Source organism: Myotis daubentonii, chromosome 2 (assembly GCF_963259705.1).
Source record: "Myotis daubentonii chromosome 2, mMyoDau2.1, whole genome shotgun sequence".
Lineage (NCBI taxonomy): Eukaryota > Metazoa > Chordata > Mammalia > Chiroptera > Vespertilionidae > Myotis > Myotis daubentonii.
The window spans coordinates 7,408,885-7,436,301 of record NC_081841.1 but is presented as its reverse complement, the minus strand read 5'-3'; the positions used below and the strand labels follow the sequence as shown (position 1 = coordinate 7,436,301).

Below are 27,417 nucleotides of genomic sequence, written 5' to 3'. Positions count from 1 at the left end.
GGATGGGCAAGGAGCAAAAAATTGGGGAGGGATGCGAGGCAGGGAGGATTCTGTTGCTGTGAGGTGGCTGGCTGGTGCTGCTTCAGGGAGGACATCTTCCGGAGCACCTGTGGGCAGGCCTGCTTCCCAGCTGCCCCAGCCTCAGCCCCACCTGGCCGCCCTCTGCCCCAACTTCCAGAGACCCCGGTCTGTACTTAGTAGGCCGTGGGCAGCTCCACCCCTGCCAGTGCAGATGGCCCGGCTTGACCCCTGGGCCCTTCTCATCGGACACCCAGGCACGTAACTGTGGGGCTCCAGGTGGACAGAGGACTAAAGTTCCCAGTGGGCTGGCCTCGGGGCTGAGGGGCCTCTTCAAGCAGGTCTGAAAGGCCTCTGGGCCCCACCTCCTGGGCCCCAGTCCCTTCACACTGGCTCACCCTCTCTAGTGCACCAGTCCCTGGTTATCATGAAGCCCCCCTCCCCCTCCCAGCCCCTCTCTTCCTCCTCTTGGCCCACTGCTCCCCTCAGCCCAGCTGGGTGACCCTCCATTGTTCTGTCTTGCCCACCACTCATGGCTCCCTCTTCTCTCCTCTTTCCTAGGCCTCTCTTCCGAAGCACATCCCTGTCTCTTCTCCGTGGTTGTGCATGGAGGGGCCGATGGAGGCAGGCCGTACTGGCGACCAGGTATGGTTCTGAGCTCCTCAGCAGCTGGGCAGGGGCCCAGGCCACCCCAAGGGAGTCCTGTCTGGAGTGGGGATGGAAAGGGGGTCTAGGCAAGGCCTCCTGCTTGGGAAAGGCCACGGGGGTGGAGGGGGTGGGCAGTGGGACACAATGAGGTAGTCACACGAGGCGAAGGCATGTTGGGGGTGGGGGGAGCGGACATTGGAACACACACACACACACATGCTCGCACACACAACCAGCCAGACAATCGGGCCAGTGTGTCTGGGGCCTCGGAGCCCAGTGAATTAGGAGTTTGATAAGGGTTTTCTCTTTCTCTCCCTTGCCGGCCTTGGACAATCTCCCCCCAGTTTTCCTCGACGCCACCCCCGGCGCTGCCAACCCTCCTCCCCCCGCCTCCCTTCTCTTCCCTGTGCCCAGACTCTTGTTCGGGGCCTTGAAACAGTGAGCTGTCTTTGTTCGAAATACAGGTGAACGGCAATCATGTGATTAACACACACACACATAAAAAGCTTTTTAACAGCGCCCGCCCGGCCTCAGAACCGCCCAGAGAGGAGCCGCCCTGGACGGACAGAGGGCTGAGGGCCGAGCATCCAGCTGGTCGTCCGGCTGCCCAGCAGTCTCCGACGCCGCGGCTGTCCGTCCGCTGCCCGCCTGCCTGGCATCTCTTGATCCTCCCGGTGGGTCCCCATTCATCCTTCCACCCTTGGTTCCTCCTCTTCGAGGGCAGGACCTCCCTGCCCCTGCCGTGTCTGTGAACTGGTCCTGAGACCCCCCAGGGCAGGGAGGGGTGGCTGTGGAGGGCGAGGGCCCAGGGTCGGAAGCTGGGTGTGGGGTCCCACAGCTCCCTCTGCGCCTCCCCCCTCCTCCTCCCAGCTGTGCCAGGATGGGGGTGGGGGTGGCAGTGCGCGCTCTGGGTCTGCAGAGAAGCCATGGTGCACAGAGGGGGCCTCTCTTTTCCCTTCCTTCTGTCTCTCCCTCTCCTCCTGTGTCCTCCGTGCTGTGCTTTCTGCTGAGAGGTGCTGGCTGAGGCAGAGGGCCCGAAGAGGGGGTGTGGGGGAAGGGCTGTCAGATGCCCAGGGCTGTGGGGGTGGGGACCCCCTGCTGTGAACATTTTCCTCCATCCACCCACCATGCTGGCAACCGTGATCCCCTCCTTCCCACCCCAGGCCCCGGGGACCCAGCTTTCTCCAGCAGGGGAGGGAAAGGCCCATGGAGAGCAGGGGGTTTGGAGAGGGGGGCAGGGTCCTGGATTAAGACCCCGGGCCTCTGCCCTTGGCAGAATCACCAGGTGGGCCAGTACCACCTTCTGCTCCCTTCCCTGCACCGGTGGGAGGGGTCCCTTCTCCCTCATTCCTGACCCTTCCCCAAGGATGCTGGCCAGGACCCTCCCCCCAGCACCCTGTCTGCTCTGGCGTCCTGGGGGAGCTGTGGGGAGAGGAGGGCTCTGGCCGGCCCTCTCTCCCCAGCGGAGAGGTGGGGACTCAGGGGTCCCTTCCTGGTGGAGAGGCCTTTCAGGGGCGGCAGTATTCGCCTGGAGCCCAGCCTGGGTGCTACTGATCCTGGTCCCAGACTCACTCAGTCAGCCCCTGAGAGGAGGGGAAGGAATGGAGTTCTGTCCATCAAAGGTCAAGCCACTGATGGCCCCACCTGGCAGAGCTGCTCGGTCAGCAGTGACCCTTAACCCCTTAGCTCCCTGAGCCCTCTTCCCAGGGCCCTGGTCATGCTGTGGAAGGCTCCGCCCTCGTCCTCCTTCCCTGCTCTGGGCCTGGTCCCTCCTCTGCCACCTGGGGCACTGATCACCCTCCTGCCATCCTGCCTCCCCGGACACAGAGGAAGCGGGAAATCTGTTCGCAGAGCCAGGGGCTGTGCAGGGGCGGGGTGCTGGTCACTCGTGTCTCTGCTCCTGCCTGTTTTCCCAGGTGTGCTGACACTCTTCGCAGCCCTTCAGAGGCCAGGGCTGAGGGCCAGATGGGGGACACGGGGAGAGCGCTCTCCCATCTCAGGCACATGTGGGTGAGACCTGGGGCCCAGGCTGTCCTCTCCCTGGTTCCCGCAGGCCTGTGCCCCTCCCAGCACCTCAAAGGCGCACCAGCCCCTCTGGCCCTCAAGGGACGCTCACCCCCACTCTGGCTGTGGGACAGGGTTGGCCGCGGCAGCGCCTCTCCATGTAACGGTGTGTCGCCGGCTCCCATTCTTTGGGTCCAGGTGGGGCCTGAGGTTTCGTGTTGGTGACCAACTTCTGTGTAGCTGCCTTGGGCACTGGCCCTAATAATGCTAGTTGCACTTTAGAATCGGGTGGAGTTTTTAAAAAATCCTGAAACCTGAATCCCATGGCAAACAGGCGAATTCTAACGGACTGAGGACGGGGTCCAGGCCTGGTTACTTCGCGAAGCTCCCATGGGGTCTTGCTCACCTCACTTGGCTCTCTGAGCCCTGAGGACCCCAAATCGCCAGGGACGGGAGGGGCGGGGCTCTGGACCCCAGGGCTGGAGGCTCCGCGTGCAGTTACCCAGGGCTGGGGTGTGGCAGGGAGGCTGTGCGCTGGGGAGGGGAGGACTGAGGACCCAGGGGCCAGGCTACAGCACGGACCAGGACACACTTAGTCCGGGTGAGTGTATGGGACATGGGGGGCTCCTGATGTTTCCTAGGCCACCCCCACCCACTCTGCACAGGCCGTGTCCTTCTCTTTTTTCTTTTTTTGGTGCCCTTGACCAGAATTGAACCTGGGACCCTTCAGTCTGCAGGCTGACGCTCTAGCCACTGAGCCAAACCAGTCAGGGCATGGCCGTGTCCTTCTCTTTTTTCTTTTTTTGGTGCCCTTGACCAGAATCGAACCTGGGACCCTTCAGTCTGCAGGCTGACGCTCTAGCCACTGAGCCAAACCAGTCAGGGCATGGCCGTGTCCTTCTTGGTTTGGGTGCAGGAAGAGCTGGGCCTGGATGAGGAAACGCTGCTGGTGGTGTGCACAGGGCCTCGGGCAGGTTATGCTGTGAGGCTTTTGCGCGTGTGGAATGCTGGTATTGTGTATGTTATATATTATACACGTGGGAGACCTAAATAAGAACGCACACGTGTGCTCCTAGTTTAGTGCTTGGTGCATTAAGTATTCAACACCTGTTCGCTAGAAAAGGCAGTTTAGTCCTGAGAGGGGCGGAGATACTTTGCGTGCACACGTGTTTACCGAGCAGCCACCTGGGCCTGCCTTCGGAGTTTCTCGTCTGCCTGTTGCTCCCAACATCAGACCTGGGTGGGGTGCGGCACGTTCCTTATGGGTGGGCCTCCTGGCCTGCACCCCTTACTTCTAGGCCTCCCCGTGGACGGGCCCAGCTCTGAGCACTCCTGTCACTGACTCATTCCGTCTTCTCAACAGCCCTATGAGCAGGTGCTGCTATTAGATTCCTTCTAGGAAGGAAACTGAGGCACAGAGAGGTTCAGGACAGGCCTGCGCTCACCCAGCTCATGATGGGAGGGTGTGGACCTGCACCCGAGGCTCTGACCACTGAGCTCCACAGCCTCTAGACGGAGGGCCCGTCTTCTCCTCCTCCCCGTCCCCAGGCCTTCCCACCTGCTCTGCCCACCGCTTCCTCCAGGTCACTGCTTTCAGCCCAGCTCAGAGGCCCTCCCTTCAGAGATGCACTTCTGGACACCGTGGTTGGAATTCTTTAATATATATAAATATTTTTATTGATTTCATAGAGGAAGGGAGAGGGAGAGAGAGAGAAACATCAATAATGGGAGAGAATCATTGATTGGCTGCCTCCTGCACACCCCTCACTGGGGATCAAGTCTGCAACCCTGGCCTGTGCCCTTGACCGGAATTGAAACCAGGACCCTTCAGTCCGCAGGCTGACACTCTATCCACTGAGCCAAACTGGCCAGGGCTGGAATTCTTTTCCTGTATCACCTTCCCACGGGGGTGAGGTGGGAGCCTCGCCTCCTCGCACAGCCTGGCTCCAGGCTGGGTCTCCACTTGCTGGGCGCCCCCTGAGGGCAGGGCCATGCCTTCCTCTGGGTCTCAGCCCCTCCGGGCCCAGCATGCCCTCAGGGAGTCTTCCCTGAGCTGAGTTACTGTCCGAAAAGATCAGAGAGGCTGGAGCAGGCAGGCGTGGCTTCCTGGAGGTGGAGGGCCGAGAGCTCAGGGAGGACAGCATTCTAGGGCCTGTCCCAACAGGGGCTCTGGCCTGTCCCTGTTTCTGGTCCAAGCTGAGGGTCCTGGACCTGAGCCATGAAGGCAGCTCCTGGGGCCTGAGTCTTCCTTCCCCTCCCAGCCCCACCCTTTCCAGGAACAAGGGAGCCGGGGCCGGTGCCCAGAGCTGCCTGGGGCTGGGCCTCTGCCCTCTTCTTAGAAGCCCGCCGAGAAGGGCACTGCTGGTTCCTGTCACCCAGACCCAGCTGCCAGGAAGTCTTCCTGGCGCCTCCCCTGGATGGCTCAAGCGGTGGCGAACTTTTGTGAACGTACCGTCCGTCCGTGCAGAGCTCTGGGCCAGGAGCCGGGGTGGGGCTGATGGAGGCCAGAGCCTGGCCTGGAGCTGAGTTCGAGGGGAGGCACCTGCGTGAAAGCCCAGGACCCTGGCACAGCCGAGGCCCTCACGGCTGAACGGCGGCTGGAGCCCACGGGCTGGGGTCAAGTCCAGCTGGGCTCCGGAGGCCCTGTGTAGCCTGGGCTGCCTTCTTCCCTCTCTAGGCTGCAGTTTCCATCTGTAAATGAGGAACAGCCCAGGTTATCTCTAACGGCGGGTCCAGCTTTGATCGCCCGTGGATCCGTCACAACAGGAGGCCAATGCTTGGCCCAGTGTTTCCAAGGTGGTACCTCAGGCCGCTGGGCTCCCCAGACTTGGGTCGCTTTTCTTGAGAAGACAGAGTTATGGGCAAATATGCTTAGGAAACTGCTTTCCCTTCCTCTTCTCAGAGATGCAGGGCCTGCTTCGGTGTTCAAGGCTCTAGCCCAGTGGCTCTCAACCTTCCTAATGCCGCGACCCTTTAATACAGTTCCTCATGTTGTGACCCAACCATAAAATTCTTTTCGTTGCTACTTCATAACTGTAATTTTGCTACTGTTATGAATCGTAACGTAAATATCTGATATGCAGGATGTATTTTCATTGTTACACATTGAACATAATTAAAGCATAGTGATGAATCACAAAAACAATATGTAATTATAGATGTGTTTTCCGATGGTCTTAGGCGACCCCTGTGAAAGGGTGGTTTGACCCCCAAAGGGGTCGCGACCCACAGGTTGAGAACCGCTGCTCTAGGGGCTGCAGTTACAAAATGGATCTGTTTGAAATCCTTATCCCCTCCTCCCCCTCGCCCTCCTCCCTATCCTTCCCCTCCTCCTCTGCCTCCTCTTCTTCCTCTTCTTCCTCCTCTCATTCTGGTCCCTTTGTCTCCACCTTCCTCTCTTCCAAGAGTCAAGAAGGTGGGGTGTTCCCTTGAGGAGCTCTGACCCCAGGAGGGCCTGGGAGTCCCTTAGGACACTGTCCTCAATTCCTCATCTTCCACAATCCCAGCACGGAGCTCCACCTCCCATACCCAGCCTTGACCTAAGCTGCAGCCACGGTGGCTCTCCCCACTGCCGAGGTGTGGCCGAGCCCAGCAGGCCCAGCCCTGTCCACAGGACACCTTGTCTGTTGGCCGAGGCCGGGAGCCCTCCCTGCCCCTGGCCTCGCTCACCTTCCCAGCGGGACGTCACTCCCACTGGTGTTCGTACCTGGGAATTGGGTCTGTGCCACTTCCGCCATGTTGCCTGGCACACAGGTGCACAGTGACGAGAATGAATGAATCCACAGGCCGCGAGGGTGGTGCTCTCGAGTGAGGCAGCTTCAGGTTTGCATCCCGGCACCCGCCTTACTAGCGGCGTGTTCCTGGCAAGTGACCTAGCGTCGCTGAGTCTCAGTTTCCTCCCAGGGGTGGTGAGGACTAGACCAGATAACATGTGTGAACACGGCCCTGCTGCGCACAGAACGGGGACCTGCCCGCAGAGGGTGGCTGTCGGCTGACCTTGGCTTTGATAGGAGTCATTGCGTCTGATCCCGCCCAAGTGCCAGCATGGATGGTCTCCCAGCGGCTCCCAGTGGCCCTGGGGCCAGCAGAGCCGGGGCAGGACCGTTGAACTAAAGCAGAAGAGGAAAGGGTGGACTGGGGTTGACTGTTTAGTCATGGACCAGAGTTCTCTGCCACAGCTGTTTGCACCCAGGTTTTTTGAGGACCCACCGTAGGCAAGGTGCTGCTGTCTGGGGGTTAATGAAGAGGGGTGAAGACTCACTGTGTCTTCAGGAAGCTTGTCCACCAGCTGGGAGCTGGTCCGTTCGTTCATTCATTCATTCATTCCTACATTCCCACACACTTCACAGGCAACATGGTACAGGACATGTGTGAGGATGAAGAGGGTGGAGCAGGTGGAGGAAAGAAAGGCTGGGAAGGGCTGAGGTGGCCTTTATCAGGTGGGACCCGCGTGGGCTGCTCCTGTGGGTGCAGGGTGGCTGTGTGTGGCTAAGGAGAGGCCTGTGTCCTTCCGTCACGAGAAGGCAGCTGGCAGCCTAGGGTTGGGGATGCCGAGGGCAGGGCAGGGGCCTGGCTGGGCATGACAAGACGCCCATTTGAAGTTGGCGTTGTGGGTGCACTGCTGTCCCAAGGCTACCTCTGTCCCCTCCAAGTGAGAATGGGTGATCCTGTGGGGTTTTAGTATTTTCCAAGCTCGGAGGGGCTGCCCCATAGTAAGGTGACCTTATCTTCAATGGGCATCACTTTATAATGAAAAAGGGAGAGGAGTGATGACCAGCCTGAAATCTGGAGCCAGAGAGACGAGGGTCCAAACCCAGTCTCCACCCCAGGAGCCAGGGCTGGGATTGGGCCAGCGTGTAATTTTCCTGCGCTTCAATTTTCTCGTTTTTAAAACGGGGATAACAATCCTATCTTGTAGGAATGGCACAAAAATGGAAACTCCTCCCCCCCACCCCCAAGAAATAGTAAGTACTTAGCACAGGGCCTGGGACAAAAGGCAGACATAGTCATTGCCTCTCTCAGCCATTCCAACTGCAGGTCGATGTCCAGCGTTGTCCAGGCAGGTGGCCTCCGTATCGGCATAATAATGCCTTGGATATGACAGCACCCGGGGAAAGCTCTTCCCTTCCAGGGGGAAGAGTTGTACTGACTTGGACAAGAGCAAGGACTCAGCACGGGCCTGGGTGTGCTCACAGGTCTGGGTGCTTGGGTGCAAGCAGGACGTGTAGTATACCCGTGTGCTGCCAGGCGTGGGCATTGTCTTGCCGCCCGAGCAGGCGGCAAGTGGAGACATCCAAGTTTGAATGTCTCCTGTTTGGGGCTAGAACCTGGAGGGGAAGTCCTGGCTTTGCAGGTGCAGCGGAAGAGCTGCTCCTGACTCCGCCAAGCTCTTGCTGTGTGGCCTTGGGGAGGTCAGCCACCCGCTCTGGGCTCGCTCATTCCTTCATCTGTGAGGGAGTTGGCTTCTGAGACCTCTAGGTGTTCTTTCTTTATTTATATTTATCTTTGAAAGTATTACGGATGTCTCCCTCCCTCCCCACCCCCCATTGACCTCCTCAGCCCCACTCCTGACCTCTCCCCAGATGGGGTTCTTTATTTTTGAATTTTACTTTTCAATTATAGTTGACAGTCAGTATGATTTTGTATTCGTTTCAGGTGTACAGCATGGTGGTTAGACAATCAAAGTGACCCCCGCCCCCGCCCTGTAGTTTGAGTCCTGAGCACTCACCTGGCGCCATGCTCAGTTAGTACAATGTTATTGGCTACGGTCCCCAGCCGTACCTCACCCTGTGACTGTTTTGTAACTGCCAGTTTGTACTTCCCTTTGCCTTTTTCACCCAGCGCCTGGGCGTCTTTTACTCTCGGGCTCAGGGCTATAGGAAAGGCGCACATCTGGCCTTGTCTCCCTGAGGCAGCTGCTCGGTGCTGGCCGTGTGAGCACACAGCAGGTGCCCCTCAGTGCATGTCGAACCCCATTGACCAGAAGGGGAACCCACTGAAAGCCCTGCCCACTTCTCTGCCCAGAGAGCCTGTCCCTGGCCTGGACCGGGCTCTTTGGGGTCAGGACCTACATGTTCACGCCCCGCAGTCAGCCCTTCACCGTTGGTTGTAGGAACACAGATGCCCAGACACGCGCACGTGGGAAAGAAAACTCCCCGTCACAGGCGGATCCCCTGCAAGCTTCTTCTCATGGCTGTCCCCGGTCCTCAGACGGGCTCGGCACGGCCCGGCCCGACCCGACCCGACCCGACCCGACCCGGCCCGGCCCGCTCAGCCGGGCCTGCAGCCAGGGTGTCCGCCTTCCAGCTCCTTAAACCCAGGCAGCGCCTTCCGGCCTCCCAGCCTCCGCAACGCTCCCTCCCCTGCTCTCTTCCATCTTCGGCTCCTTGGCTCCTCTTTTGGGCTCAGCCTAAAGGTCACGGCTACAGAGACACCTCCCAGGCCTCCAGAATTAGTTATTCTCGGAAGCACCCCGGCCTTTGCTTCACTGCCATTTGTGATTACAGACTTATTGTGAGGTTATTCGTTATTCTGTACTGTACTGAAGTATACGATAAACACATGTTATATATTACATTTATACACTTACACATAAGTACGCTATATTATAAAATTATAGAATAGACACTATATACATATTACACATTTTATATACACGATGTATTATATATACATATGTTACTGTGAAATTCATGGTCTGTCTTCCCACAAGGATGTCACGTTCATGAGTCCTTGGTGATGAGCTGAGTGCCTGGCACAGCAGAGCTGGCGGATGAATGAATGCATGAGTGAGTGTCGCAGGTGGAGGGCTGGGTGGGGAGGGCGGTGGGGCCTGGAGAGGTGATGAGAGCCGGCAGGGAGGCTGCCCTGAGAGGCTGGGGACTTGTCCGGGTCTCATGTGATGGAGGCAGCATCTTGATTCTCATGCTCTTCCTTCTTTTGGAACTGGGGGCCCTGGAGGGACAGGCTGGGTTTAGTAGGACACCAGGCACCTGAGGGCCTGGGGCAGGGGGAGGAGGGGTTGGGGGATCTGAGCCAGCTCCCCAGCCAGCTCCACCTCTTCCTCCAGCAGGCAGGAAGGACGGGCAGATCTGTCAGCTTCAGATACCACTGCCCCCCCCCCCGCCCCCAGGGGGCCCAGCCCTGAGCCCCAGGAGGCTGCAGGGAAAGGGCAGGGTGGGATGGGGGGGGACAGGAAGCACCCGGGTCTTCCCCTCCTCCCTCCGGCCTCACCCTCCACCCCCATCTCTGGCTGGAGCTTGCAGCCCCAGGCCTTGGCACTAGGGGGACGGGGGCGGAACGGGACAGAAATCCCATCCTGGCTCAATGCCTTCTTCTCCCTGATGTGATTTCTTGGCCTCGGGATGGCGATGGCCCTGGCAGCCCCTGGAGAGCTGGGCTCGAGGCTGAGGGATGGAGAGAAAGGGAGAGGGCGCTGCCACTGAAGCCCTTCCTGTTTGCCTGGCACTGGGCTGACCCACGCTGCCCTGGGCTGGCTCCTGGGAGGCCTCACTGGGAGTCCAGCTCTGCAGGGGATTGTCATGTGACCTTAGGTGGCCACCAGCGTCCCCCTCACATGCCAGTGTGACCCCACTGCTCACTGGGGAGCTCGCTGTAAACACTGACCCCCAGTCCCATTCCTCGTCTTCCATTTGGGTGGGAATCTGTTTTTAAAAGCTCCGCAGAGATGGTGCTGCAGCTGGCGTAGGAACTATTGGAATAGATAGATGGTCTCTAGGCCCCCTCCCCAAACTCAAACTCCCCACCTCTGGGGTGAGTGCCCTCCTCACGGCTGTGTCCTGAGCAGGGAGCTGTGTGGGGCTGCGGGAACTGCCAGCACCCAGAAGACTCAGAGGGGCCCTGAGAGTGCAGCCAGGGCTGCTCCTTCCTCCTCCCTCCTCCTCCTCCTCCTCCTCCTCCTCTTCCTTTCCCTTTGGCCTCTGCTTTCTCCCTTTCCCACTTCTGTCGCTGCCTCTTGCCCTGGGCCTTGCTTTCCTCTCTGCTTTGATTTCCTTCTCTTTCGCCATGGCTTCCTCTTCCTCTCCTAGTCCCCGCAGCCCCCTCTCTCTGGGAGGCTTGGCAGTCTTCACCCCGCAGTGGTTGTCCTGCCCTTTCTGGCCCTCTCTCCCTCCTGCTCTCCCTTCCTCTCTAGCCCCTGACCCTGCCCTCCCCACCCTGCAGTGCTGTGTCTCTGTGCCACTCACCCCTCCCCTGCCCTGGCCCTGTCCACCTGGAAATGTGGGCCGGCTGCGGGGGGTGGTGGTCCTGGGACAATGAGAGCCATGGGGATGGGGAGAGGGGACAATTTGGAGAAACCAAGGTCTGTGCAAAGGATCAAAGGATCGCAGGCCGGCTCCCAGGGCTGAGGGCGCTGCGCCTCCGTCCTGTCCCCACCGTCAGGGCCGCCCACTGGCTCCAGCCCAGGCTGCAGCTTGCTTCTCCCCAGGCCACCTGGTCTGGGCCACAGCCATGCCCGGTCCCCCTGCTGCTGTCTCAGCCTGTGCCCTGCAGCCCACCCCATCCCCAGCGTAACTGCCGCTGCTTCTGAGGCCCCTCTGGCTGAGTTCCATGGCTCTGTGCCGGGTGGGGACAGCGGTGGGGACAGGGGGCAAAGGTGACCAGCAGACCAGCGCCTCCGCTGTCCTCCAGGCTCAGAGAATCACCTCTTGTCTTTCCTGGGTGACCTGCCAGGGCCAGTGGTTGGGCCTCCAGTCCTATTAACCCTTTAGGGCCAGGGCGGGGTCACGGGCTCCCTTTGGGAGGAGCCTGCCTGGGGGCCAGGGGTGTCCCGCTGGTCCTGGGCCTCCCGCTCTTCTGGCCACAGGGCCTCAGGTGAGGAGCCGGCCCGGCTGCCCAGGGAGGTCGGGTGGCCCCGCCCGCCCACCTGGGGACGTTATCCGGGAGCTCGGGGCGGGAAGAGCCTGCTTCTTCCAGGCCCCTCTCTGCGCCCACGCACTGCGGGCCCCTTACCCTGTGGCTACACTGTACTGTACTGTAGTCTACGATAGTTCTGGACCCCGCGGGGACATGCAGGGAGCAGCCAGGAGAAGGGTTAAGTCAGGAACTCTTGGGATGGCTTTGGCCACGGCTATCCCTCCGGGAGCGGAGAACAAGGGCCCCATTCTGTGTGTGGGAATTAATAGCAAAGAGTCATCTGGGGTGTCATTCAAGCCCTGATCAGCTCCCAGAGGAATGCACGAGAGAGGGAGCGAGAGGGAGAGTGGGGGGGGGGGGTGCAGGGAGAGGCCTGAGGCAGAGATGTCAAAGGAAGGGCACGGGGTCCTGCGGGTAACAGGAGCCTGCCCGGCCGGTGGCCCACAGCCCGGGACGGGAGTCCTGCTTTCCATCACCAGCGTGGCCCTGTCCCCACTCAGGACGGAGACCCCTCTCCTGTCACTCCCTCACCAAGGTCTCCTCCCTCCATCTTCCCTCTTCCCCAGGATGTCTGCAACTGCCACCCCCGTGTACCTGTCTCCCCCGAGGCCTGGAGCCCGGCCCAGGCTGTGGGCCTGTCAGGGCGGGCCCCTGGCCTGCTCTCCTGGGCACCCCCCGTCTGCCCCCATCTTTGCCTGGGGTCCTTAGCGTTCCCTGTGGGAACGGCCCTGAGGCTGGCGCTGTGGAGGGCCAGCTGGGTTCCCGAGGGGTGCCCTCTGTCCCCGGTCCAGTGGCCTGGTTCCAGGTGAGCTGAGACATTCCTGCCAGAGGACACAGGCTCTGCCTGCTGCCTGCAGGTGGGGGGGCGCTGGGGCACGCAGCCACCGCGAGCTCAGCCAGGCCGTGGTGTGGGCACGTGGTCCCGCGGGCTTCTGGAGACATGGTGAACGTCCCGGCCTAAGGAAGGGCCTTGGAGAAAGTCGAGGTCAAATTCCTGGTTTTCAGGACGGGCAGGCTGAGGCCCCAGAGGGGACCCACCTACCCATCAGCCATGTGCCTCTCAGCCCACTGCCAGGACGCTGCCCGCGGGGGGCTCCCAGGCGCTGGCTTGGCCTCTGAACCAAAATGAAAGGTTCTGGACCGCATGGGGCGAGAGCCCTGGATGCAAAGGGTGGCGGCTCCACGGCCTGTGCGGCCGGGGCAGGGCTCCCAGTGTCTCTGAGCCCCTGGGGCCTTGTCTGTAAGACGGGTCATCCAGCCCCGGCTGCTGGTTGTGAGGTAACAGATGTAAGGCCCTGACGCACTGGCTGACCACTGGGCGCTGCTGTTATTTTTATTGTGATTGTTAATATGATGGGAGGTCTGGGTGGCTTCCAGGGCCCTTGGGCTGGAGGCACCGTGTGCACCTTTGACTGTGGGATGGAGTCTGGCCTGGCAGCCCGCCCTCCAGGGCCATTGGAGGAACCTGTCACTGCTGCTCCTGGGCCGCAGTGTCGGCGGGGGTGAGTGTCCTGGCCCAGACACTCCCTGGTGCCCATCTCCACGCCTGGTGACTCCTGCTGGCCCTGCTGGGACGGGGTGTCTTCCCCGACAGCGACAGTGCAGGGTGGGGAGAGGGCGGCCGCTGGGGAGCTCTGCAAGCTCCGGCCTCCATTTCCTCGGCAGCCCAGCCAGCCTTCCTCACCAGGGTCGTCCTGGGCGTGCTGAAGCCTTGGCGGGACCTTATGGCCCAGACAGGGAGCGGAGGCTTCGAAAGAGGGGCTCATCTGAGGCCGTGAGAGGCAGACCGAGCCTGCAGGCCCCTCTGCGTGGCTGGAGTCTGGACTCCTGGGTGCTGGCCCGGGGCCTGGCCCCAACTCCCCCTCTAGCAGCGGAGTGGACTGGAGAATTCCTTGTCCTGAGCGGGGATGGGGAGGATCTATCGAAAGAAAGGAGCTGGAGCCTTTTGCAAACCATAGAGTTGCTCTACAAATATGGAGGTTTAGTAGGAGGATCACCTTGGGATCTCACCTCTGACCTTGAGACCCCGGGAGGAGGAAGGCAGGTGGGCCAGGCCTGTCCCATGCTCTTCTCCACACCCCGTGTAGGGGTCTAGGGTGGCTGGTGCCCCGAGCCCAGAGGGACAGACTCACTGTGGGTAAGAGGTTGGGCAGCCCAGGGTGTCCCTCCCGGCTTGGGAGGGGTGGTGGGTGTTTGAAGGTGACATTCTCCAACATGATCAAAGTGAAGGGTGAGGGGCGAGGTCTCACCGTCTCTCTACTCTGAGCCGGGTCTCTGATCTCGAGGAGCTCATAGCCTGGCGACCACGGCATTCATTATTTCAGCTCTCGGTCCCAGCACAGTGCTCCGCACATAGTAGGTGCTCTGGAACATGTCTGGGACTGAACGGAGTGATGGTGTTGAGACAGCCCCGCTGCTGAGGGATGAAGGGTGTGGGTGGAGGTGAGATCTGTGTCTTGCCTGGAAGCAGAGGAATGGACAAGGGGAGTGAGGAGTGACGGCTGACGGGGGCCTATGGCGGCGGGGAGGGCTGCGAGGGAGGCCAGAGGACTGGGAGTCGGACAGTTCTGAGTTCACCCCTTACTTTGCAACCTCTTATTTGCAAGCTAGTTCCCTGCCCTGAGCCTCCGCTGCCTTCTCTGTCCACAGGGATACTGGGACCTGCGTCATGGAGTTGCCATGAGGCTCAGGGCAGGTCACACATGGGCGCACAGTGGGCTCTCGACGGCACACACGCCGGCCACTCCAACAGGAGGCACGGCACAGCTCTCTGTAGAGAACAGATACAAATTACAGAAATGTTTTCTAGAGACACAGCGACACACACCGAAATAAATCCGCGCGGTGATGCATTTGAATCATGGAGGCGAAAGACAGATGTTAGAGGAATTTGTGAACGTATTTATCCCATGGTCGGTGCCGAGTGCCTACTCCATGCCGGCCTCTGCTGCCACCAGAGACGTAGAGAGGACCAGGCGCTTCCCCTTGACCTTGAGGTTCGTGGTCCTGAGGAGGAGACGGGTAGATAAACGCCTAATTCTCTGCACCCAGCGTGGTCAGCGTCGGGTGGCCACACACCAGATCTTCTTAACCTCTGGCAGGGGAGCCTCAGAGCCTAGAGGCTTTTTATTGGCCACAAAATAATTTGAGAACTAAAGAAAACATCAGTTTCAAAGTATGTGACGAAAATAGCAGAATAGAAATTAATCAAAATTTCCAAATGAAAAATCACAAAAACCCTTTAAAATTTGTTTTTAGCCAAATGAGTATATTTAATATGTGATGAGGGCGCATTTTCATATGCTCAGTATGAAGTAGGGTGTGCCTGAGACCTACAGGGTCTTCTGAAATGATTCTGTGAGACAGCAGCCGAGGGTGCTCAGTAACAGGAGCTGTGTCTGGGGCAATCAAGGAAGGCTTCCCAGTGGAGGTGACATTTGGACCAAACCTTAAAGAGGAAGAAGGGTTTGAACAGAGAGAAAAGCAGCCTAATGGTAATTAAAGTTAAAGGAGATACATGAGTGAAGGCACAGAGAAAGGACAGCATAGGGAGGATTTGGGAGATGCACAATATTTGGACTTAGAGTCCGGAGAACAGGGGAGGGGCCACAGTGACACTAGAAAGGGTGGCAGGGGATTTCATCATGAGGACAATGGGGAGCCTTGGAGAAATTTTAAGAAGGAGAGGCGGGTGGTGACATGGACAGACTTTTTTTTTTTAATTAAAATGTATTGGGGTGACATTGGTTCCTAGGACCATATAGGTTTCAGGTGAGATTCTACGTTACAAGATCTGTATATCGCACTGTGTGCCCACCACCCACAGTCAAATCATCTTCTGTCACCCAGGCTTTTTTTTTTTAAAGTTCACTCTCAAAGCGTCAGGGGAGAGGCATGATTGGCAGGGTAGATGGGGAGGCGCTGGAAGAGACAGTCTGGGAGGCGGTTAGGGGGCCGAGGTGTTAATCCTGGGCAAGATGATGGGGACCTGTGCTGGGACAGGGCCGAGGAGGGGAGCGAAGAGGAGGAGAGATCTGGGAACTCATCGGGCAGCGGCTGGAGTGAGAGATGCCAGAAGCTGGTGGCAATGCCAGCCCCTACGTTCCAAGGGCTCCCGGTGCGCCTGGAGCTGTCTGTGATGTATCTTCTTACTGTATCCTCCCAGCTTCCCCCGTGGAGAGGCGGGAGGTGGCTCACTGAGGTCTGTGTTACATACACTAGCACCTTCAGCCAACCAGAACCCCATGTGCCCTGTACCTACAAAACAGTGCCAGAAAAACAAAAAAATCCACGTGAGCTACATTCAGTTTTGTAGACAAGTTAGAAAATATAGAGAAACAAAAGGAAGAAAGTAAAGCTCCCAACCCCATTGTCCAGGAGGCGGTAAGTTTGGTGTAAATGTTTTCACACCTTTACCCCTAACTGTGTGCGGCTCCCTGTCCATCTGAACGTGTCTGTCTGTAACCTGCAGCCCTTCCAGCCCCTGGGGTCGGCACCGTCACCAGCCTGCTCGCCCTCTGCCTGCTGCCCTCCAGTAGCTGCCCCCGCAGGTGCACCCTGGGCGGGTGCTATCAGGAGACGCAGTGAGGAAGGGGCGGGGTGCAGAGAGACGTCCCTGCCGCCCAGGTGCACAGCAGCCCAGTTCGTCTCTAGATGGAGGATGGGCGGATGTTTGGGGCGCATCTGAGCACGTGCATACATGAGTATTGGGGTTTACACCTCAATCAGCAAACTTCCAGCAAACTTTCTTACTGTTGCGCACTCGATCTGTCAGGACTGAGAGAAGCAGGTTGAAGTTTCCAATGTGCTCATTTCCTCCCTGAATCTCCTGTAGTGTCTGCTTTATGGTTGTTGATGCTGTTATTTGGTGCATAAATAGTTATATTTTTATACTTTCGTTATGGTTAGCGTTTAGCTTTACAGTTCCACTTCTTCACCACCTTTATTGCTTTTGTTAGAGATTTAACCTTGTCAGGTCGTGATCGCCTGCTTGATAGGTAGGCCGTCGCCATCCGCAAGCAAATACGAGTAATCAGAGCCCCAGCGGCCGCAGAACTGGCTGGAACCCTGATCCTGACACTCGCTGGCCGCGTGACCGTGGGCGAGTCCCCGAGTGTTTGAAATCTCCATTTTTGACAAACGAGGCTGACAGCAGCTTCATAGGTGGCCGTGGTGAAGGGAGGAAAGTCTTGCATTAAAAAGAAAAGGTCTCTAGGGGTGAGAACCACTGTCCGCAGGGCAGATGGAAGGATTTCTGAGCCGCTTGCTGTGAGAGTCCGTCCATTCGTATGCGGAGCTGATGACAGGGCCAGGCCGGACACCGGGGAGCCCAGAGGAGGGGTCCCATCCAGGAGACACTAGGGTGGAATGGGTGACCGCTTGGTCTGTGTAGGTGGCCGGTGAGGGTTGTCAGGCAGAGGGGATGGGAGGCGCCTGCAGACTGGTACCTTCCCTGGCGGAATACGTACAGGCTATAGTCAAGTGCAGACCTGAGAGATTGTGTAACAGTTCGACATCGCTGCAATCCCCTGAGCATGGCCCGTTTTTAGGCATTAGTGTTTGTTGTGTTGTACAAAAGTATTCGCCCCCAAACGGTTGGTTTTCAGAACAGTTCCTCCTGCCCTGACACCAGTGGGCTGAGAGGTGCTGGTCTAGATGGACAGCTGCTGGGAGAGAAGGCAGGGGCTGGACGCCGTGCACCCACCCAGGGGGCCTGGGGGTCACAGGGTCAGAGTGACCCTCCCCCTGCTGTCCTCTCAGCACCGAGTAGGCAGCACAGGGTCAGGACGGGCTCCCTGGCCCAGGCGAGACTACAGACGACAGCGAAGCCGGCCTGGCCTTGTCCACCCAGAGCAGACACCCTCTCACTCCAGTCCAAATGTCGGGGGTCAGCTAGGCTCTGGGGAGGGCTGGGAGGGGAGCGAGGAGCAGCTTCTCCATCCTGCCGGGCCCATTGCCCGCCCCACACAGAGCCCCAGAAAGGGCCTGGCTCAGGCAGGGCTGGAGGAAGGCAGGGGACAGAGCCCAGGCGGGTGTAGCTGTGGTCCCAGCGCTGTCACTTCTCTTCATGCTGTGGTCCCGGGGAGGTCCGCACCTCCCTGACCTCCAGCTTCCTCTTCTGCACGAGGGGGCCCCTGGGGGCCTCTGTCCTCCCTGGCAGAGCCCAGGTGGAAAGAGACACCTGATTGTAAAGCGCTCTGGAGGGGGCAGCGGGCCAACTCGGGGTCCCTGTCCCAGTTCCCGGGGCGCGCCCTGCTCCTTCTCCAGTTGTTCTGGGAAACCACAGCCTGGTGACATTCAGAAGGAATTGGATTTCCTAGTTACAAGAGCTCCATTTCCTCAGTGAATAGAGCCAAGAGGCCCAAAGAGGGCCAGGGATGTGCCCAAGGTCAACGGGGGTGAGCCACAGAGGGAGCGTGAGCCTGACTCCAGACTTGAGGTCTAAGGCACGGACACAGCACTGGGCACTGGCCCCGGGCACCTGCAGGGAGCATCCGGGCACCTGGGTGGCAGGGACGTCTCTCTATACCCCGCCCCTTCCTCACTGCGCCTCCTGAAAGCACCCGCCCAGGATGCACTTGGGGGGGCAGCTCCTGGAGGGCAGCAGGCAGAGGGCGAGCAGGCTGGTGACAGTGCCAACCCCAGGGGCTGGAAGGGCGGCAGCAGTGGGGTGGCTGGTGGGCAGGACAGGGCATCCAGCTGCAGGGACGAGAGTCCTGACTTGTGAGGATGAGCAGGGAGAGGAAGGCCCTGCTCAGAGGAGGTGGGGGCCGTGGGGGCCCCGGCAGCCGGCAGCTCTGGAGCACAGAAGGGAGGGGGGCCCAAGGGGAGCAGCCCCCATGCCACCCAGACCCCTGCCCCTTCCAGGTCTGCAAGCCAGGGTGGGGGGGGGCAGGAAATCCCTCCCGGTGGTCCTAATGGAGGGCAAATGGCAGAGCCAGCGCCAGGGGCATCTGGTCTCAAGAAGGTGCCCAAGGCGCCCGTTCCCTACCAGCCTGGCCTGGGGGCGCATGCAGCAGGCGCCCCGTAAGTGCTCGCTGAATAATGGACGGTGAATGAATGAATGCCTGAGTGACAGAGAGTGGGGATTCCTGTCCCGAGGACATTGTGGGTTACAGGCGCTCTCGGGCTGCCGGGGCCTATCAGTGGGATGTGGGGTCCTCAGGTCCCCCCGGACGCCCCACCCCTTTGTAATGAAGCCATTTGCGTTTGATGAGCTCTTCTACTCCCCACATCCCTTTAGACCAAGGCGGAGGGCACCGGGCGGGGGCGGGGGGGGGGGTCCCGGAAGGGCCATCATTCCCGTTGTTGGAAGATGTGGTTCAGTACAAGTACCTGGAAGAGGGATAGCTGGATGGTACGGTAGGAGGACGCGTATTTAACTTTCAAAAAAACTCTCAAACTGATTTCCGAAGGGGTGCACCTCGTGCGTCCCCACCAGCGGTGTCTGAGGTTCCGCCTCCCCCACCGGACAGTCTTTTTTCGTTGTTGTTAAATATATCTTATTGATTTTTTACAGAGAGGAAGGGAGAGGGATAGAGAGTTAGAAACATCGATGAGAGAGAAACATCGATCAGCTGCCTCCTGCACATCTCCCGCTGGGGATGTGCCCGCAACCCAGGTACATGCCCCTGACCGGAATCGAACCCGGGACCCTTCAGGCTGCAGGCTGACGCTCTATCCACTGAGCCAAACCGGTTAGGGCCCCACTGGACAGTCTTGAACTTTATCGTCTGAGGTGCAGCGTCTCGGGTGAAGTGGTTTCAGTCTGCATCTCCCTGAGGACAGTCACCCTGAGCATCTCTGCGTGCGCTTATGTGCCGTCTGTGTACCTTCTTTGGTGAAGGGCCTCTTCCAATCTTATGCCCATTTAGAAAGCTGGGTTGTTTGTTTGCTCATTATTGAGTTTTGAGGACTCTTCATATATTCTGATTACAGCCCTTTACTTAGATATGCAATTTTAAAGTATTTTCCCTCAGTCTTTGGCTTGTTTTTTGTTTGTTTGTTTGTTTGTTTGTTTCATTCTCTTTAATGATGTTTTTTGAAGAGCAAAATTGGAAAATTTTGATGAGGCCCAATTGATCAGTTTTTTATTTTATAGGTTGTGCATTTAGTGTTATAGCTAGGAAATCTCTGCCCCAAGGTCCCAAAGATTTTATCCTATATTTTCTTTTAAAAGTTTTATATTTTACGTTCAGGTCTTTGATCTGCTTTGGAGCTTTTTTTTTTTTTTTTTTTTTTTTTTTGGATATTGTGTGAGATAAGAGTCACAGTTTTTTTGTTTGTTTCTTTTTGCATGTGATTATTCAATTGTTTGAGAACCATTTGTTGAAAAGATTTCTTTCCCTGTTGACATGTCTTTTGCACCTTTGTTGAAAATCAGTTGACATATGTATGGGTCTATCCTTTAGTCTCTCTTTTTCCCATTGATCAATATGTCTTTCTTTATGCTAATACCATACTGTCTTTTTTTTTTTTTTTTTTGGCTAATCCATTGATTTTTACAGAGAGTGGAAGGGAGACGAGAGAGAGAGAGAGAGAGAGAGAGAGAGAGAGAGAGAGAGAGAGAGAGAGAGAGAGAGAGAGAGAGAGAGAGAGAGAGAGAGAGAAATATTGATGTGAGTTAACTCATCGATTGGTTGCCATCAAACACATCTCGACCAGGGCTTGGAATCAAGCCTACAACCGAGGTACATGCTTTTATTGGAATTGAACCTGGGACCCTTCAGTCTGCAGACCAACACTCTATCCACTGAGCCAAACCGGCTAGGGCTACACCATGCTGTCTTGGTTATTGTATCCTGATAGTAAGTCTTGAGATCAGGCAATATCATCCCTCCAGCTTTGTTCCTTTTCAAAATTATTTTGACTATTTGAGATCCTTTGCATTTCCACATACATTTTAGAGTCAGCTTGTCAGTTTCTCCAAAAGAGCTTTCCAGGATTCTTATTGGGGTTGGATTAAATCCATAGAACAATTTGGAGAGAATTGATATCTTAACAATATTGAGTTGGTTTTTTGTTTTTTTTAAAAAATATTGAGTTTTCAATCCATGAATGTGGTATATCTCTCCATCTATCTGTATTGTTACTTATTCTCAGTAATGTTTTATCTTTTGTCCAATTTATTCCAAAGTATTTGCTATATTAATTGATAGGCTTTCTCTTTTACTTTTTAGTTTGAAATAACTTTGGACCTACAGAAGAGCTGTAAAGACAGCACAAAGAGTCCTGTATACCCTTCACCCGGCTTCCTCTAATGTCCTTTGCTTTTTCCAGGATCCAAGCCAGATACCACATTGCTTTTAGTTGTCCTGTCTCCGTCTCCTCCCCCTGTGACAGTTCCTCAGGTAAGCTTTCCTTGTGTTTCATGACCTTGACATTTTTGAAGAGCACTTGTCAGGCATTTTGTAGAATATCCCTCAATGTGCGTTTTTCTCATATTTTCTCAGTATTAGACTGAAGGTATGGGCTTTGGGGGGTTGTCCTACTCTTTGCATCATGTTAGGGGATACATAATAGTGACATTGATGACGTCAATGTGATATTGGTGATGTCAGGAGTGATCAGTGGTCACTGGGTTAAGGTGGTGTTGGCCACATCCTCCACTGTCAAGATTCCATTTTCCTTTTTCCTTCTCTGTCAGAAGTGAATCACTGAGTCTAGCTCGCAGAGGAGAGGGAAATTAAGCACCACCTCCAGCACCACAGGATTTATGCTAGATGTTCCCCATTGCATATCGGTCATTCCTTTCTCTGACAGTGAGAAGCCTGGCTCTTGTTATCAAGAGTATATTTACCTATTTGTCCAAACTGAGTGTACATGTAAAGTAGTCTCAGAATTGCTAAGCTATGCCTTATGAGAAACCAGTTTACCACCCCGCGTACAGTATTTGTGCGGTTATTTTTGTCTTTAGCATTATAGTATCAGGTAAAAACATCATGTGTGAAGTTATTTGGGTCAGGTCATTTCTTCTCCACCCATTTTAGTGCCTTTAAAACCTTTCTTTTAGGGAGGAAAAGGGAGAGAGGGAGAGAGAGAGAGAGAGAGAGAGAGAGAGAGAGAGAGAGAGAACCATCAATCGGCTGCCTCCTGCATGCACCCCGACTGGGGATCCAATCTAAAACCTGGGTATGTGCCCTACTGGGAATCGAACCCGCCACTTTTTGGTGAACAGGCTAATGCTCCAACTAACTGAGCCACACTGGGCAGGGATTTAGTGTCTTTACTAGCATGTCATACATTTGTTATTTACATTTACCCTAACTATTTCATATTTTATGGTCTTATTTTAAATGATATGTAAAATTTTCTTATTGTTTTTGCTAGTATATAGAAATATACTTATAACCTTGCTAAGCTCACTTATTTTTTTAGTAGATTTTTTTTGTAGATTATTTAGGATTTTCTGTAGAGGTGATTATATTGCCTGTGAATAAAGATAGTTTTATTTTCTTCCTTTATAATTTGTATACCTTTTATTTTTTTGCCTTATTACAATGTTGAATAGAAGTGAGATTGCACATTCTGGATCTCTTTGGAAGATAAAGCTAATAGGAATTCCTAAAGGATTGGAGTTTAGCGATTATTATTATTTCTCTCTGTTGGAGAAAGAGTTGGTGCCCACAGAAGGGACCTCACCCCAGTGGGGTTGGCAGGAGTGGTCAGTGTGTTGTCAAGAGGTCCCTGCTCAGCAGAGGTGAGAGCTAGGTGAACTGGAGACTTACTAGCATTTTTCTTCTGCTACTTTGGGCGTAACCGTGAAAGGACTAAAGACGTGCGATTTATTGATTGATTTATTTTTGGATTAGGTCATTTAGCACTCCTCTGACCCTCAACCCCAGATTGCTTATTTTGGGTGTCCATCCCAAAGCAATGGAGGAGGCAGGAAATATTCCTGGATTTGGGGTATGGAGCCTGGGTGGGCATCCTGGCGGTGTGACCCCGGGGGAGACCCAGCCCAGCCGCCCGTCTGTGGAGGCTGTGGTCTCCCCCTAGGGTGGTTGTGAGCATCACAGCAACAATAGCAATGGGCACACCTGTGAACCTCGCCATGCGCCAGGCTCTGCACTGAGTACCTATTTGTATCATTTAATCTCCCCAAGTCCCCCGTGAGACAGGAACTTTTATTTATTTTATTATTATTAATTTTTAAAAATATGTTTATTGATTTCAGTGAGGAAGGGAGAGGGAGAGAGAGATAGAAACATCAATAGATGAGAGAGAATCATTGATCGGCTGCCTCCTGCCCGCCCCCTATTGGGGATCGAGCCCAGCACCCGGGCATGTGCCTGAGCGAGTCGAACCTGGGACCCTTCAGTCCGCAGGCTGAACGGGGAGGGCGAGACAGGTTCTGTTATTACCTCATTTTACTGAAGGAGAAGCGGCAGGAAAGGGGTGCATCTGCCCTCTGACCTCTGCTGGGAACTTTCCTGCTTTTGCTGGTGCTGCCGCTTCAGCCCAAGTATCACCTCCTCCCGGAACCCGCCCTGGGCAGTTCCCCGTACCTGCCCAGACCAGCAGGGTCAGGCCCCCTTCCCGGGGCTCCCACACGCCCGTTGCCTGTGCCCCCCCGAATTCAGGACCGCGTCTGGCTCATCCTCACACCCCAGCACCCACAAGGGACTCAGCACCCCCCCCCCCCCCAGGGCACCAGCGGCTGTCTTTGGCCCGAACGCACAGCTTGGGCAGCAGCCTGCGTGCGTCGACCCAACATGGGCTCCGGCCACACCCGTGGGAGCCTTTAAGGAGGTGCCACCTGCAAGGAGGCCCTGGATCCAGAGGCCGCCCCTGGCCCGAGGCATCTGGGAGCCCACTCCTCCCTCTGCGCCCCCATCAGCGACCCCAGGATGCTCCAGGAAGTGCTGCGCTCACACCCGCCCCCACTCGCCAGAGAAGGCACCATTGTGTCCGAAGGGTTAAGGAGGGATGCAAGGAAGGGGCCCTTTAGCCATGGTGCCCTCTGACCTTTCATAAATCAGAGGGGCTGGGGGCGAGGGGCTGCTTGGCAGGGCTTGGGGGGGTGGGGGCTCAGAAGCAGCTGCGCGCGACGTTGACATTGTTCCCACCATTCTAAGTGCAACAAATCCCTCTATTGTGTTCCTGGTTTATCTGGTTCCTCTTGTTTATTAGCACGGCTCCTTTGGCAGCGGTTCCAGCCCTGGGCGGGTGGAAAGAGTGCTGGCACGCACCGCGGGGGGAGGGGGCCGGGAGGGGGCTGCCATCAATGCCCGCATTGTCCCCGCGCTTTTTGTTTCTACTGTAATGACATGTTGGAAGAGAGAGAGGAGAAGAAGAAGAAAAAAAAGGCTCGAGTTGGGGAGGGAAGAGGAGGGCAGCAAAGAAAGAGGGAGCCAGGGCCCTGGTGTGGATTGATGTCTGGGCCTGGGCGGATGTGCCGGCAGCTGGGCAGCCGGGTGGATGGAGCCAGGCTGGGGAGCCTGGGGGGGGCAGTGGTGCAAGGGGCCCTCCAGTCTCCCACCCCAGCCTCTGCCGCCTGGCACCAGGTCCCCCTGCCACCCTCCAGCCCTCCTGGGGCAGATGTGGGGCTGTGCCAGAGCGGGGCAGGTGCCGGGGTCTGGGGTCTGCATCCTGATGCGCCCCAGCCTGGCTGTGCCACCCAAGGAGGCCTCTTAGCCTCTCTGGGTCTTGGTGTCCCAGGTCTGAAAAAGGGGGTGCTGGGGGAGGAAGGCATTTGGGCAATGGTGGCGAGTCCTCCCCAGGCCCGGGTCTGTGCGTCCGAGCCTGGGGCAGAGTGAGGACTCGCCCTGGGACAGCGAGCCCAGCACCGCCCCAGAGAGACGGCCGAATGCCAGTTTGGCAAGGTGGCTTCCTCTCCCATCTAGGCCTGGTCCCCACAATGCGGAGGGGGGAGAGGAGCCCGAGCAGGCGGGCGGAGCTCTGGCCCCACCTGGCTGGGCTGGGCCTCTCCTGCTTCAGGTGGCTGGACTCAGGGCCCTTGCAGGTCTGGCTGCTGGGCTGGGGGAAGAGCTCAGGGCACCTGAATGAGGCACGAAGGCCCTGGCCATCTTGGGGCCGGCGGGCCCACTGAGGCCAGGGCCCTCCCGCCACTTCCTGAGGGCTCTCTGCAGCACTGGGCCAGTCACCCGCCTCTGCTGGCTCACCTCCAGCCACGCGGAGCTCCTACTCTGCGCCAGGCCTGTTCTGTCCTCGCCCTGCCGACTTCGGGGAGATTTTCCCGAAAACTGTCTCCCTATGGCTTCTGCTTCTTTGGTTCAGTTCTATTTATTGCAACCACGGGAAACGCGTTAAGCCGCCCTGAGAATCGGTTTCCTCACCTGTGAGATGGCACGCTGGTCCCTGCTCTTCTGCCGCGTGGCAGAGGCTGTCCTGTGGATCCCGTGGGTGCTGTGGACCCAGCCCTTCCCAGGCGCCAGCGAGGGCCTGTCCGTGGGTGAGGACCAGTCCTCGTGAATAAAGGCACTGTTTTCTGAGAGGGTTGGCTTCGGGTCAGGGCCGTGGCTGGGGTCGAGATCAGGCCTCAAGCTTGGGCCAGGATCAGGGTTCCGTCTGGGGTCAGGATCAAGACTGTCTAGGATTTGGGGTGGGGCTCAGCGTATGGACAGTGTCAGAGATGGTTTATTCTGGAGATAGGATGATGGCTTAGTCTGGGGTCAGGATTTAGGCTGTGACCCGGGAAAGTGCTCATTTTTGGAGTCAGGATCAGTGTCCAACCTGTGGCCAAGATCAAGGCTTAGAAGCATTCATTTGGGTTCAGGGCCAACCCCAGGCTGGGGTCAGGGTCAGGGCCAGGCCTTAGGTCCAGGCTGGGGTCAGGGTCAGGGCCAGGGTCAGGCCTTAGGTCCAGGCTGGGGTCAGGGTCAGGGCCAGGCCTTAGGTCCAGGCTGGGGTCAGGGTCAGGCCTTAGGTCCAGGCTGGGGTCAGGGTCAGGGTCAGGGCCAGGCCTTAGGTCCAGGCTGGGGTCAGGGTCAGGGTCAGGGCCAGGCCTTAGGTCCAGGCTGGGGTCAGGGTCAGGGTCAGGGCCAGGCCTTAGGTCCAGGCTGGGGTCAGGGTCAGACAATCACCCAGGTTGACGGACAGTGTCTCGCTGGAGTCAAGCCTCCGTCTGTGGCTGGGCTGCCGTCAGGGCTCAGAGTGACGTGGGTCAGGACTGGGTTTGAGGCCGTGTCTGATTATTAGGAGACCTAGGTTGGGGCTGAACTGAATGTGTGTTTGTTTATTTTTTTTATATATATTTTATTGATGTTTTACAGAGAGGAAGGGAGAGAGATAGAGAGCTAGAAACATCGATGAGAGAGAAACATCGATCAGCTGCCTCCTGCACACTCCCTACTGGGGATGTGCCTGTAACCAAGATACTTGCCCTTGACTGGAATCGAACCTGGGACCTTTCAGTCCGCAGGCCGATGCTCTATCCACTGAGCCAAACCAGTTAGGGCATGAATGTGTGTTTTTTGCATCTCACTCCCTAATGGCACAGCTCACCAGGGTTCTCCATGGCAGACCCCAATTCCCAGAAGTGGTCACCACAGCCAGCAGCACGAGGGTGTGCGGGGAAACGAAGCAGGAGGAGACGAAGCAGGAGGAGATGGAGCGGGAGGGTGGTCTGGGGAGGAGATGGAGCGGGAGGGCGGCCTGGGGAGGAGGCCGGGTGTGAGATGTGTGCTGGGAGTCAGACACGGGGGAGGGTACGCATCTGGAGGGCCAGCAGGGCCAGGGCAGGTGGAGTCCTGCCTCTCTAAGGCGTGAGAACAGATTCTTGGGGTGGTTGGGGTACATGGACAGGGGCAGGATGAGGCTAAGATGACACCATCCTCCACGCTGTCCATCCTTTCATCCCCAGGCAGCTGGTGCCTCTCCTCCAGCCCCCGGGGTCCTGCCATCCCCACATGACTGGCATCTGAACCCTGGATGACCCATCAGCTGAGAGCTCGTGACCCGCTGCCTGGCAGCAGGAGACACCCAGGAGCACCCTCTGGGGAGCGGCCTGTGGCCTCGCCGAGGATGCCCTCAGGAGGCAGGGGGGACGCCAGACTCTCAGGGTAGGGGTCATGGTCACAACCCCCAAGCCACACACACCTTTCCTCCCAGGTTGCCCAGGTGCAGCCTAAAAATGCCAGCATCCACCGAACCTGCCTGCGGAGGGAGGTACACTGGCCCAAGGCCAAGACCCTGGTCCCAGGTGGGGCGACGGAGGGCGCAGATCGGGGCACAGCTGAGGTCAGGCCATGGTCAGGGGGGAAGATGCCATCCTTTTCAAATATGGGGGTACAGCACTGCAGCCCAGGTCTTCTGTGGCCTTTAAATATATATTTGATTTCAGAGAGGAAGGGAGAGGGAGAGAGATAGAAACATGAACAACGAGAGAGAATCACTGATCGGCTGCCTCCTGCATGCCCCCACAGGGGATTGAGCCCACAACCTGGTCACGTGTCCTGACCGGGAATCGAGCCTTGACCTCCGGGTTCATAGGTGGACACTCAGTCACTGAGCCACGCCGGCCTGGCTTCTGTGGCCTTTCAGGTGGGCCGCCTGGGACCTGAAGGCCGCCTGCTCCCCGCCCCATTGCCTGTTTTCTTGGCTCTTTTCTGTGGTCGCCATCCAGAGGCTCGGGGAGTGGGAGACGCCCTTGTCCTCTCTGTTTTCCTCTCTTCTTTCTCAGTTCTCTCCCCTTCCCCCAGACCTGTGGTTGCTTTCTGGTCTGAGGGTCGGTGCACGCTCACTGACCTTGGGGTCAGGGTCATTGCAGGGTGTCCGCACCAGAAGGGACCAAGTCCCACCCCTGGAAGTGTGGCTGAGGGTGAGGGTCCTCTGTGCCCCTCACTGCCCCTCACTCCCAACCATCCCCTGAGCGCTGCTGCGCGAGGCCCGCCGGCACCCAGGCCCAGAGGA

General features: G+C 57.3%; 1 long non-coding RNA gene across 1 annotated transcript; it reads left to right on the top strand.

Moving 5' to 3' along the window:
- Positions 1 to 579: 579 nt before the first annotated feature.
- On the top strand, positions 580 to 21,965 carry LOC132226986 (uncharacterized). The gene is made up of 3 exons (XR_009451098.1): positions 580 to 663; positions 1,173 to 1,340; positions 20,724 to 21,965. It is a non-coding gene; the product is annotated as an uncharacterized LOC132226986 (long non-coding RNA).
- The last annotated feature ends 5,452 nt before the right edge of the window (positions 21,966 to 27,417 follow it).